At 53.5% G+C, this 13,688-nt stretch overlaps 1 pseudogene; it reads right to left on the minus strand.

The window, feature by feature from the left end:
• Window positions 1–2,831: 2,831 nt before the first annotated feature.
• Window positions 2,832–5,197, minus strand: LOC142093463 (E3 ubiquitin-protein ligase PHF7-like; annotated as a pseudogene).
• Between the last annotated feature and the right edge of the window lie 8,491 nt (window positions 5,198–13,688).

Consider the following 13,688-nt stretch of genomic DNA (forward strand, 5'->3'; position numbering starts at 1 on the left):
GCCAGGCCGGTCGCCTTCCCCGCCCGTTCTTCTTGCGGCACATGGGGACAGCCCGCTCCTGCGCCTTTAAGACTTCCTTCTTGAAGAACGTCCAGCCTTCCTGGACCCCTTTGCCCTTCAGGACTGTCTCCCAAGGGACGGGACCCTCTCGACCAGTGTCCTGAGCAGGCCAAAGTCCACCCTCCGGAAGTCCATGGTAGCGCTTTTGCTGGCCTCCCTCCTTACTTCACTAAGTATTGAGTATTCTATCATTTCATGGTCGCTAAGCCCAAGCCGGCCTCCTCATCCAGTGGGGTCGAGAAAGCCTCCAAGGATGGAGGCCTGAAATAGCATGGCTTCACAGCTTAGCATTAGCCACTATTTAAATGGTTGTGGCTGAAGCAGGGTGGCTCTCTCCCAGCCATCTTCTGCTTACATTGCTCTAAATAGCTTCCTAACAGCAGCAAATATTGCCACCTCATGCTCTTTCCCTTTTCAAGTCTTCCAAGGATACATGAAACAACACAGGTTGTGCTGCAGGTCTGTGAGGGACCCCAGCAGGAGCTCCCTTTACTGTGAGAGTCACTAGTTATTCCGAGTGGGTGAGAAGATGCTGAGAAGTGGAATCAAAGAAGCAGTTTTGGTTTGCATGAGGGACTGTGCCTTCAGCAAAGCAGTAGCTAGCATGGAGGGGTGTGGAAGGAGCTGCACGCCTGCCTCGCTCCACAACACTGGCACCTGTCTGAACCTGTCTGACCTGCCTCTGGCAACAGAGCTAAATGCAAGGGAAATGTTTCTCATCCAAAGCTACTGCCAGATAAAGTAGTTATCTGTTGCTGTTAGGAAGCTATTCAGAGCAATGTAAGCAGAAGATGGCTGGGAGAGAGCCACCCTGCTTCAGCCACAACTTCAAAGGCTGGAATCCAATTTCATTTCATTTAAAAAAAATCTTATCACTACTGAAATCCCTGATGTCCTCTGTTCATACCTGGAACATTTTATGTACCTACATCTCTTCACCGCACTGGAGAAGATGTTGAGGTAGGAAGGCTTGCAGATGTAGCTCATCTAGTCTAACCCACAGCCCCCTTTAATGATGTATGCCTCACTTTAGCTTTCATTGTGCAAAACAATCCCTAGAGTCACATTGATGCAGCCTGTAGTTCTTCCTCAAGTAAGCAGTCCCAGCACCTCTTGACATCATTCTGCATAGGCACCAGTTCCAAAGTGGACATCAGACAGAGAGATGCCTAGAACAAAACTTGCTGGGGAAGATGCTGCCTTTACACTTCTCCCTTTCTTGGAGGCTGATGTACCTGGACTGAACAGGGATAAGCCAAAAAGTAGTCAGCATCCTTGCACTAACGAAATCACACCAGAGCCCAAAGCCAGATGCCTTCCCTGCTCTCAGTCCCACCTGTCCAAAATCTCAAATCTTCCCAAAGCAGACAAATCAGCCTAGCAAGTAAGGCATGAAGCCACACTCCAGCCAACCACACCAACCAAAGGCACGGGCAGAACCAAGCAAGAAACTCAGGCAACCTTTGCACCGAATTTGAGCTAGAAGCACTGAACTAGCACAGGGCTACAGCAACCACCGCTGCCAAACACGGCCAAAACTGCCAATGACATTGCATTTTTACATGTGTCCTGATGAGACACTTCGGCCTTTCTCTCCTACATTGTATTCTTTAGTAGAGGAATATGCACCTGGTTAATCTTCTCTTTAAGAGGTTATTAGATTATTCAGCTATCCAAAACAGAGAGGGAGTGAGAGAGAGAGAGAGAAATGCAGATGAACTAAACTACAAAATAATGTCATTGACTACAAAGCAAAAGACCCAGAGACCAGCTGTTGGTTTTGTAGGGACAAAAGCAGATGCAGGAAGAAGTAAACGGAAGCGTTTGCAGGTGAAAACCTAGCACAAGACTAAAGATGCGTGATCTTACCCAGCATCACTAGAATGCAAAGGATGCTATTAGAGCTGATCTGACATGTGCCAAGACATTTAATAAATTCAAGCTGCTGTGTCCATCCAGCTTAAAAATGTTAACTTACACCCCTCTCCTGTTTTGGAATATCCAGAGCGAACCATCACTGGAAGCCTTGTTCACTAGACAGTTGTCTGACAAACCGCTTTGTGACAAAAAGCAACAAGACGATTCAACAGGAGCACAAGCTGCGCAAATTCAATGCTTGCCAACAATCTTATACAGAGCAGAAACTAAGGTGAACCCAAGAAAAGTTAGAGACCTTGCCAAGTGATCTAAGTGCCATCTCCTAATGCTGCCCTCGAGAGAAAGGCAGAGGAGGATGACCGACAAATGAGTGTGGGATCTCCCAGTGCAGATGAGATGAGCAGCTAATTTTATTGTGCTGGGGGATGGGGGCCAGCACTTGCGGCCAGCATATGACTGCTCAGCAGCATCTTCCAGGACGGCTGTATGGTTTTTGCGCCCGCCGTTGTAACCGTGAGGGGTGTCGGAGCCGGTCTGGCCCAGGGTGGCTGGAGCGGCTGCTGCTCTCAAGCACCAGAGTGCTTTGGGACAGCCCTGATGCCACCTGCCTGGCGGAGCTGGAGCTGCTCCTCTTGAGTGACAGAGCGCCAAGTAAGAGCCCCGATGTCATCTGCCAGGCAGTGCTGCGGGGCTCAGCGCTTGGGGCTGGCACACAGCTGGGCCCGCGGTGTTCTCCAGGACGGCTGTACGGCTTTTGCGCCCACCGCTGTAACCGTGAGCGGTGTCGGATCTGGTCTGGCCCCGGATGGCTGGAGCGGCTGCTTCTCTCAGGCACTGAGGAGCTGCAGGATGGCCCCAGTGGTGCCTGGGTGATGGTGCTGGGCCTGCTGCTCTCATACACCAGGGAGCCGTGGGACAGCCCCGATGCCGCCTGGCTGGTGGTGCTGGGGCTGGCAAGCTCTGAATTGTCACTGGAGACTGTGAGGGGAGGCAGGAAGGTCAGCAGCACGGCCACCCAGCCCCGGGGCAGGAGAGGCCATGGTGGTGCCCGCAGCCCTCCTGGAGCCAAGCCTACCCTAAGCCCTTGCTACCAGGCCTAGCCTGGCCCCTGGCCCCAGTGCAGGGGCACCCAGGTGTTTTGCCTCTTACCAGTGCCCAGGCCAGCACAGCAGTCGCGCTCCCGGGTGGTTGTGCTGTTCCTCAAGTAGGAGCAGCGTTGGTGGATGCCTTTGGCAGCACAGGAGCTGCACAGGAGCAGTTGCCAAGACCTGGGGAAGCAAACGGGTTGCTGGTTGTGAGGACAAAGCGACACAAGCAAGGGACTGCCCAGCAGAACCCTTAGGCCCCCGAGCACGTGGGGAGACAGAGATCCCGTGCAGAGCCCTAGACTGCTGCTTTGGCAACTTACCCCTCTTCCTCTGCCTGCTCCCTGCCTCCCGGACAAAGGCACTTGCTGGCATTGCAGCGGATGTGCCTCTGATATACCAGTCCGAAGGCCTGGTCGCTCTCCCGTGCTGGCTGTCTGCTGGAGAAGGAAGGGAAAGCGTTGAGCCCCTGCTGCCCCAGCCTCAGGCAGATCCAGGCTGTCCCTGCTCTTCCACCCCCACCCCGTTTCCAGCTCCTCCGTGAAGCAGAGGACAAGAGTTGGGGGACAGCAGAGGGCAGTCCCTGGCCTGGACAGTCCCTGGCCTGGCACTGCGCTTGCGCCTGACATCTTGTGAGTTGGGAAGAGAAAAAACAACCTCTTGGAGATTCGAATCCCCATGGTGAGCATTTCCATCACGAACTGATCGTTGCTTTGGCAATGCAAGCAGCGGAAGCGGATGCCGGCATGGATAGCCTGTTTCTGGACGCAGCTCCGGTGGAACCAGGCGTGTTGGCATGCTGGGCACACCATGGTGCGGTAGGACTTTTTGTCCTCCACGAGGCCCAGGCAGATGATGCAGGTGCTGTTCTGCTCTGGACTGGCCTGCACTGCCTGCTCTGGACGGTGCTCCCAGCAGAAGGACCTGGGGAGAAGACAGAAGGGATGGGTGAGGTGAAGTGAGAAGTGCTGAGTCCTTCCCCGGCGATGGCGAGGAGGGCAGAGGAGGTGCGAAGGAGCCCCAGACCCTGTCCGGGCTCTGGCTCTGGCTGTGGCAGGCTGCTGGGAAGTGTCCCTGTGGGTTCCTCACTTGCTGGCAGGAGAGGGCTTGAAGACAAGGAGGCTCCTGCACAAGGGCCGGCAGCCCTTACCTGTACAGCCCGAAGAATTGGGTGACACATTCACCCTGTGAGGCGCAGGGGAGATGGAAGCTGCGGTTGCACCCCTTCTCCCGGCAGGTGATGGCGGCACCCGTCTCACCACAAACGAAGCAGAGCTGGAAAGAGCACAGCAGCCCCCCTCCGCGGCAGGCTCAGGGCCTGCGTGGCCGGCCCCATGGCTCCGGGCAGGGTGCAGGCTGTGGGCACTGCTGGCTCACGTCCCGCAGATCTGCCTGGCGCACGAGGCTTTTGCCTGTGCCAGAGCCTCTGTGGAGCAGCTGGGAGCAGGCGTTTGTCCCAGAGCTGGTGCAAGGGCTGGGATTTCTTTCCTGGGGTCCAGGCGGAGCTCCCTGGTGCAAACCTCCCTGCTCTTGCCGGGTCCTCACCTTCTGGGCTGCCTCCTGGATTGCGCGTCTGGTGTCCTCAGTGAGAAACCCATTCCTGCTCTCTTGCAGAAAAAGCCCACTGGCAAGAAACTGCAGAGCAGAGAAGGCCAGGATCTCATTAGGTCAGCAAGGAAGGGACTGGAGGGAGCCCCGGGAGAACTCACCAGGCAATACGTGTGGGCACAGAGCCCTTTCTGCGCTCTTTCGCACCCACAGATAGCCGGGTCAGCCTCTGCCCGGCGACACAGCATGCATGCTGGAGGAGAGAGACCGAATGCCGCTGGGAACGAGCACCTCTGCGGGGCTGGGGGAAGCGACCCTGCGGGATCGCACCTAAGGCCCTGCTCTGTCCCTGCCTAGCTGGCTGAAGGGCAGGGCTGGGACCTTTGGAGAAGAAGGGAGCGTGGCAGGCACATGGCTGCCCCAACAGATGCCCACAGCCCAGCCTGGGCCCCGCTTGCTGAGGAGAGAAGGGACCCTGCCCCGGGCAGTTGGGGAGCTCCTGCCTTCCCACCGATCTTGGCCACATGCAGACTGCCCCGACAACCCCTCTGCCAGCCATGGGGAGCTGTGGGGAGGGATACTTCGCTCTCACCTTGCTCCCTCGAATCGGGGTCCTGCTGCTCCATTGCGAACACGGTGCACGTCGACGGCGAGCGCTTGTGCAGTTACTACAGAAAGTGAAGTGTTAATAAGTGACTAAGTGTTAATTAGCCCAGACTAAGTGCACAAGCAGACGAATTAATTGCCAGAACTGAAGCCTGTAAACTGAGCACAGGTAAATCGGTTAACATCTCCACAGACTTGTGATACGCCTTCAGAGAGTGCCATGCCACAGGAAAATTTGGAAAAAAAAAAGAGGATTTATAACCTCAGCGAGAACACACATTTTGAACAAAGAACAAATAAAAGGACTCTTACAAGCCTGCTAGCCGGGGATGAACAAGTAACACAATATATCCTAAATAATCAACAAACTATAAACCAAAATCAGAATCAGGCCCAATTGGCACAGCCAATACCACTAGAGGGATCATCCCATACCTTTTCTCCAGGGGGTAAAGTAGGGATGAAGGTACATGAATGGAAAAATGTTTTGTCTCCAAAATAGAAAGAACCCTCTCTTGTATTACCGATGTCTTTTTCTGTACTAAAGGAGGAGGGTAGAGATTCCTGGATTCATCACACTCGTGTAAAAAAGGACCAGATGGCAGAAACTGATCCTACCACAGAAACACTTAATTCGTAAAAATATGCCTTCACAAATAGTTATTCAGGACAGATTGGCCTTAAGATTACATGTTAGCAGCACAAGGTGGAGTCAGTGCCCTAATTAATACTAGCTGGTACTTTTACGTCAATCAAAATCAAAACCTAAAGGAGATATTTAACAAATTAAAACTCATTTACGAGTCCTACAGGAAGTAGGACAAGACCAAACTTTTGGTGCTTTAAAATTGGCTAATGTCAAGGTTTCCTAATATTGCTCAATGGGCACAAAAACTCATGATTATTCACTTTTGTTGTCTTTTACGCGAGTATTAAACGATGTCTTTCTCTTTGTAATACTATAACTCCCAAGTATTATATTAAGTAAAGAGGTCCTGATGGACTAAAGAACGCTCCCTGACACTATAGCTTTTACTTCAGGGTTGATGTGACCTGAAGACCCACCCCAAGCCAGCTCCTGCCAGCTGACAAACCCCATACCACCAGCAAAACAACAAGATTTGCCCTTCAGTGAAACCTGGCGTGTAACCACGGCCAGAACTGCAACCGGCCAGAATCCAGGATAAGCCCCCCACCTGCCCGGGACATGGGTTTAGACCAATGAGGATTAACACACCACACGGCTGCACCACCTGCACGAGACAAGCACGTACTGATCCTGCGTGGGACAAGTACATACCGAATACGCGAGCAATAGTAACGGATTAGCCCACCCCTTAGCATGAGTGATTTGATTGGTCTACACAACTGTACTGTGACATATATAAACCTGCTTGCCTCTGTATCGGGGTCCTCCGTGCATTAGGCTGGGGCACCGCTATGCGCATTGCTGAAATATAAAAGAATAAATTCCCTTGGAAATTCTATGCTAAGTGTCCCTTCCTCCCTCCTTAGACAGTGACTTTTACAGGCAACAGGAGGAAACAGAAGGAAGAGGAAGAGGAGAAGGAGAAGGAGGAAGAGGAGGAGGAGGAGGCAGCAACAAGTAGCAAAAGGCATTAGCAGGAGGAGGAGGCACCGGAGGCAACAGGAGGCAACAGGAAGAAACAAAAGGAGGAGGAAGAGACAAAAGAAACAAGAGGCAACAGGAAGAGGAGGATGCAACAGGAAGCAACAGGAGGAAACAGGAGGAGGAGGGAACAGGGGGCTGCAAGAGGCAAGAGGAAAAGGAGGAAGGGGAAGAGGAGGACGAAGGGGAGAGGAGGAGGAAACACCCCCATATTCCCTCTAGATTTTAAGCACATCAAAACTCAGGGATGGAGCACCTGCCATGTTTGTCTTCAGCGATTCAGAAAATCCAAGCCTAGTGCTGAAGTCCTTACTCACAGGAGTCGTTCCTCATTGCGATCATTGCTCCTCTCGGGAACAGAGGGAAAAGCTCTGGATGACAAAGTATGCCAGGATGCGCTCCAGAAAGAGAAGATCAGCGCAAGAAGATCCCCATCACCTAATAGCAAAGAAATAATTCTAGCTCAATGAAATGAGTACGTAAAATAAAACACACAGAACAGCATCCTCCAACAAAACTGTTTCAGTGGTAGTTTTAACTGCTGCAGAGTTGCAGACTGACGACCTTACCATCACTGTCACAGGGCCCCAGTTATCAGCAATTACAAAGGCCCTTCTGAAAGACTCAAATGCATGTCATCTTCTCTGAAGAGGACCTGCTGCTTACCTGTGGCTCGCATTAGCAGCAGAGCCTCTGGCTCTCCAGCCACACTTTCCCACCTTGTATGCAGGACTGACTGCCTTTCAGCTGCTACTTTAACAGCTCTCTTTGCCAGGCTCCTTTTCTGTCTGGCTTCCTACCGAATCAAGTCAGGGTGGGCTTTCTCTCATTCTAGACTGTCCTGCTTCCGGCTGGGACAGAGTTAACTTTCTTCCCAGTAGCTTCCCAGGGGGTGTGCTGGCTTCTGGGTTTGGTGTGAGAGGAGCGTTGATGGCCTGTTGATGCTTTGGTTGTTGCTGGGTGGTGCCTGCACCACAGAGACTTATGGTTTCTCTTTTCGGCCTCCCATGCCCTGCCACGTACAGGGGAACCTCTAGGGAGGTGGCAGGAGCTGGCCAATGGGGTATTCTATACCATGTGACATCATGCTCAGTATAAAAACCAGGGGTGTGGGGGGGCTCGCGTCCCGTTCGTGACACGTGGTCGGCGATCGGTGAGCAGTTGCATTGTGCATTGCCTGCTTTGTATATTCTGTTATTGTTGTTGTTCTCATTGTTATTATTACTGTCCTACTTCGTTTTATTTCAGTCATTAAACTGTTTTTATCTCAACCCAGGACTTTCCTACTTGTGCCCTCCCGATTCTCTCCCCCATCCCACGGGGTGGCGGGGGGGAGGTGAGCCAGCGGCTGTGTGGTGTTTATTTGCTGGCTGGGGTTAAACCACGACAAGCCATGATGGGGAGTTGTCATGAAAATTCAGCAACCGGCCCGTGCTGGTCGAGGAGAGAGGCTGGGATGCAAAGTACAGCATTACAAGAGGAATTCTTGCATTCATGCGCATGAGCTGTCCCGTTCAAACTGGGGCACCCCAAATGCGGTTTTACACGGGTCCGTACACCTTTCAGGTGTTCAGGTCCAATGTGATTTGACCAATTGCTACTTAACCCACACACACACGCTTCTGTTTTGCAAAGCAACTCTAATTCTGTGGCGGCGTCATCCGTCTGCTTCTTTCTTGATCCAGATGTCCCTGGTCTCGCTGCAGTTCCTTACCCCTGGTGCCAGATAAGGGGAGAGTTTCACAGAGGTGTCGGAGGGGCTGGGATGCTGGCACGATCTGGTAGTGCACCCTTTCTTCTTCAGGGTGGGGACTGTCCTTCTTGCAATGAGCTGGGGTCCTTTAGTCATGCTGACTGAACCATGACCCTGCAGTGTACAATGTCAGCTAGACGTATCTCTATCTATCTGTCTATCTTAAGAAACTCGATCCGATTTCATACTCAAGACAAATTGGTGCAATAGTTAGGGAATGAAATTTTTCATAAGAGAGCCCTGGGGTGTCCCTTTGTGGGGGTCCCCGGGAGGTACTTGTGGGGGATGCTCATAGTGGGGTGGGGGATGCGGGTACTGGGGGCGATGGTAGCAGCGTGGGGTGGGGAAGCTGTTCCCGGGGACGCTGTTCCCGGGGACGCTGGTACAGGCTGAGGTGGGGGGCCAGGGCGGGTGAGGGTCCCCGGGCCGGGGAGGGGCCAGTGCTCTTTGTTCACCTCCTTTTGAGCTGAAGGCCTGTGATACAGCCTTGGCCAAATGAGAACTTCAGTTTTTGGGCGTGTTTGTCACGCTGCAGTGCTTTGCCCCAGTCTCAAGTCGTCGGTCAGTCCTGGAAACCCTCAGCTGAACAGTCCCAAAGCAGTGAGGGCCGGAGCACGTTCTGGTTTGGCTCACTGGTGGCCCTTTCTGCTGAGGGGCTGCTCTCTAAGCGCAGCCTGGTTCTTGCAGGCTGATCCCACGCAAGGGCCTTCACCGGTCCCATCTGGCAAGGGAGGGGAACTTTGCCACTCGGCAGGTGAGTTTTGGAAAGAAAGGCAACGTCCTGCAACCGGCACGTCTGTTGCATTGGGAGTGCTGCTGTTGCTGCCGCCCTTCGCCCCAAGCAAGTCGGTCCCCATCGCTCTGCAGCAGGAGAAAGCTGAGCCCTTGGGAGCACTGGAGGTGCTGCCTGCCGCAGCCCCGTTCTCAGAGCAGGGCGGATGGGTCAAACCGCAGCACAGAGTCACACCGGAGGGTGGAGGTTGGACGGGACGTCTGGAGGTGCGACTGTTCATGCAATTCCCGCTTGGATTTTGGCTAACACACAGCTCATGCTAAGGCCTGACGTCTGCTGGCAGCAGCACCATGAGGTCAGAGCGAGGTCAACACGCAGGCAGGGCACGGAGGCCAGGAAGGGCTAAAGGTCCTTATGCAGCCCCCGTCACCTGCAGCTTGCTGCCCTGTGCAGCCATCGTCCTTGCGCAATGACTGTCGGGCAGTTTCTTCAGAACCCCCTCACTCATGGTGGTGGTATACGTTAACTTCCATGCTGAATGGCACAAATACCTCAGCTCACCCAAAAAGCTTTTGAAGTGGCTCCAACAGCAGCCGGACTGGTGAGGCTTTTGTGCATCCCGGTGTGATACAGGGGATGCCCATGGCGTGACGGAGGAGGAAGGATGAGCACTCTCCCCGTCGGCTAGGTAACTGTTTTGCTCACAGGCTGTCGTGGTTTAACCCTGGCCGGCAGCTCAGCACCACACAGCCACTCGCTCACTCCCCTGCAGTGGGATGGTGGGGAGAATCAGAAGGGTAAAAGTGAGAGAACTCGTGGGTTCGGATAAAGACAGATTAATAATTTAAAAAAAAAGGGAAGAATCCCCACCAACAAAGAGAGAGGAAAATACAACCAGGAAAACAAGTGATGCAAAAGAAAGCAATTGATTACCACCAACTAACCACTGCCAGCCAGTCATGGAGCAAGGGCAGCCCCTGCCAGCCTCCAGCCCCTAGTTTAATTGCTGAGCACGACGTCCTGTATCGTGGGATATGCCTTTGTTCATCTGGGGTCAGCTCTCCCGGCTGTGTTCCCTCCCAACTCCTTGTGCAGCCCCAGCCCAGTGTGAGGAGCAGAAAAGGCCTTGACGCTGTGCAAGTGCTGCTCAGCAATAACTAACACATCCCTGCGTTACCAACACTGTGTCCAGCACAAATCCAAAACACAGCCCCGTCCAAGCTACTGTGAGGAAATTTATCCCAGCAAAAAGCAGTACACGGGTGCAGGAGCTACAAGTTGGGAGTTCCAAATTAGAGAACTTGTAAGTGAGAAACCTCATGAATTAAGTGGTGAACAAGTGAATTTACGTGTTAGACGAGTCTGTACGAAGGGGATTGAGCCCTTGTTTGCTGTGTGTCTTTGTTTTCTTTCCTAATGAGCTCATAAACTAAAGTTGAATTTACAGAGAATGTTGTCCTGTAAATGTGGCTGGGATGGGCGGAGAGGAGAGGCTTTTTCATGTGATGGGATGCAGTAAACATGGGATGCGCACTGAGAAATGCAGGAAGCACAAAACACTGAGCTGGCATTAAAAAGTTGGAGTTAAGGAAAAACAGATAAAGCTGGAGTTCTGTGGAAGCTGCGTCTCTGGGCTCTGTCCCCTCTTTCTCCCTGTCCCCTAACAAGAGGTAGCTGTCCCACGTTGGAAAGAGAAAAGATGCCCTTGTAATCCTCATGGCAGTGGCCCAGGGAGACCTGTGGACAGAGGGTGGGACAGACTCTGGATGCCCCAGACACATCTGGCGCCTCTACCAGCACCAGTGCCATTGCCGCTGCTCCGCCCCTGCCGTGCCCCCCAGTAGAGCTGCGGCCCCTCGATGTTGTGGCCACAACGGAGGAAGAAGCAATGGCGGGAGGTGCTGAGGCCACTGACCCAGCGGGGGACCTGGGGCAGGGGGGGCAGAGGGCTGAGTGGCTGCCCGGGGGGTCCCCTCCAGTGCCGGTGGGGTCCCTGGTGGGGACCCGGTGGGGGCCTCCGGTGTCCGCTGGTCTCACCGCGACACAGAGGTAGACAGGTTGATACTGCCACGGGGCTACCCCAGCAAGCGGCTGCCAGCCCCGCAGCCGCAACCCAGCAGGGTCCCATCCCGCGACAGCACCAGCGAGTAGTTGAGGCTGCACCAGATGAAGCGAGGGTAGGGCGGGCAGGGCACCTGCCAAGTGAGGACACTGGGGACAGCGATGGGGACAAGGAGGGATAAGGGTTGGACAGGGGTGAGGACAGGGCCCCAGTGGGGATGGGGCACCTGTGGGGAAAGGGTTGGGGACGGGGTACCTATAGGGGTGACACTGGGGACGGGGATAGGGACAGGGCACCTGTGAGGACAGGGACAGGGACGGGGACAGGGACAGGACACCTTTAGGGACAGTCACAGGGACAAGGGTGGGGACAAGGCACCCGCAGGGACAGGGACAAGGGCGGGGACAGTGATGGGAACAGGGACGCAGAGAGTGGTGGGGACAGGAGAGTGACGGGGACATGGAGGCACCTACAGGGATGACACTGGGGTGAGGGCTGAGGTCAGGGATGGGGACAGGACACCTGTGGGGACAGTGACAGGACAGTGGCAGGGACAGGGACAGGCAGGGGGTGGCCTGTCACCTGTGTGACCTCCATGCGGTCCAGCCGTAGGTGGTACCCCATGGAGCAGGCCACCACCTTGGGGACAGAGTGACAGCGAGCTGACATCACTGGGGAAACCCCCCTAGGGTGGTGGGGACCTCCATAGGGCCGCCCCCTCTACCTTAATGGGCAGCGGCAGAGGGATGGGCACGGGGCAAGCAGGGCACGTCCCTGATCTCTGCAGGAGATCACGGGTCATGTGAAAGGGTGTGTTTTGGGGTGAATTTAGGGGATTTTGGGGTTGGGGAGGATGTACCGGTGAGGAAGGTGACTGTGGTGCATGCCTGCATGGACCCTCACATATACATGCACAGAATCCTTTATTGTTACAATACTGGAGAATATATTCTTTATCATATCGGGGCAGTCCCGCTGTCTCTCCTCCTTTTGGCAACGATCACACGTCTGCTCACAATTCCCGTCAGCTGTTTCAGCTCTTGAATCAGCTGGTGTCATTAGGCCACCTCTTCTGCTTTATTCAATTCTTCTTTAGCTTCCACAACTGCCACCTCAGGGTGACTGCAAGCAGCAGCCCTAGCTGAGAACTTTTTCATTTTGATGTTTACAGTTTGCTTACAGAGGAGTCAACTAAGGCAGGTGTTCAGGTCTTATCTCAGACGTATGTGTGTGTCTGCTAGTTCTCAGCGCACAGGCCGAAGTCCTATCTGATCTTGGCCGAAACTCTGGACTCCACAATTCTTCTCCACAGGTGACGGCGCTGTGGCCGGCGACCATGGGGCGAACAGGCTGGTGGAGACCGATGGGCTGCGGGGCCAAGTGGGCCATGTTCAGCTGCAGGTTGTACACCTGCCCCCCTCTGCGTTTAAAGATGGGGGGGTCAGGGGGCTGAATTTGGGGTGTGTGTGCCCCGCAGTGTCCCCCTCCTCCTGTAGGGATCCAAAGCGGCATTTTAAAGCCCCAAAGCCTCATGTTGGGCCTGAAAGCCTCACGCACAGACTCTGTGCTGCTTTGTGCTTGAGATGCTTTGTGAGGAGGAAAGCTCCTGTCCTCTGTCAGTCTGATGAGAATTTGGCTGAGAAGATCCAAGGAAAGGGAGCAGAAAGAAGCGATGTGTGGCTACGTGGGTGTTGGGCCACTAGTGCGGAATAGACTCTACAGGTAGGTTCACAAGTGTCCCAGGTAGTGTATTTTTTATCTTTGAGATGGCATGGTATTTCCAAATGACCTTCCTTTTAAGGTAGAATGAAATTCTACCCTGCAACGTTAGATTTGTTGTGACTTGGTGGAAAAAAAAAACCCAAACAAAGAAAGAATATCATGCAGAAAAACTTATATTTCAAGGTTTGGGGACTTACAGCCAAGCTCTGCCCTCCCCAGAGCTTTCTCCTCCAATGTTTTCTCCACTTCTGCCATCAGCCATGGAAGGAAGCCGGCCTCAATAGCTTCACAAGAAGAAAGCAAGAAAAAGTGTTTTTGTATTAAGAGGAAGAGCAGCATCTTGGGAGTTATTTTCATTTTGCTACAAACATGAAAGGATGACCACCCTCCTTGAAAGACACTCCCTTTGGAAGAGCCAGAGGAAATCCCTCAGGAGACGTTAGCTGTCTTAACTCCTGCCTATTTTCTGAGGTTCCCCACCTTTACGGAGCTGGGTCAGAGCCCCTTCAACCTCAAAAGTGGTTCTTCAGTTAAACACCAGGAACTTGGCATTTCTAACGTCAACTCATTTCTCCCTTGCTCTGGTAATCCTTAACAAAGATGCAGAAAGT

The sequence above is a fragment of the Calonectris borealis genome, chromosome 27, assembly GCF_964195595.1.
Source record: "Calonectris borealis chromosome 27, bCalBor7.hap1.2, whole genome shotgun sequence".
NCBI classification, from domain to species: domain Eukaryota; kingdom Metazoa; phylum Chordata; class Aves; order Procellariiformes; family Procellariidae; genus Calonectris; species Calonectris borealis.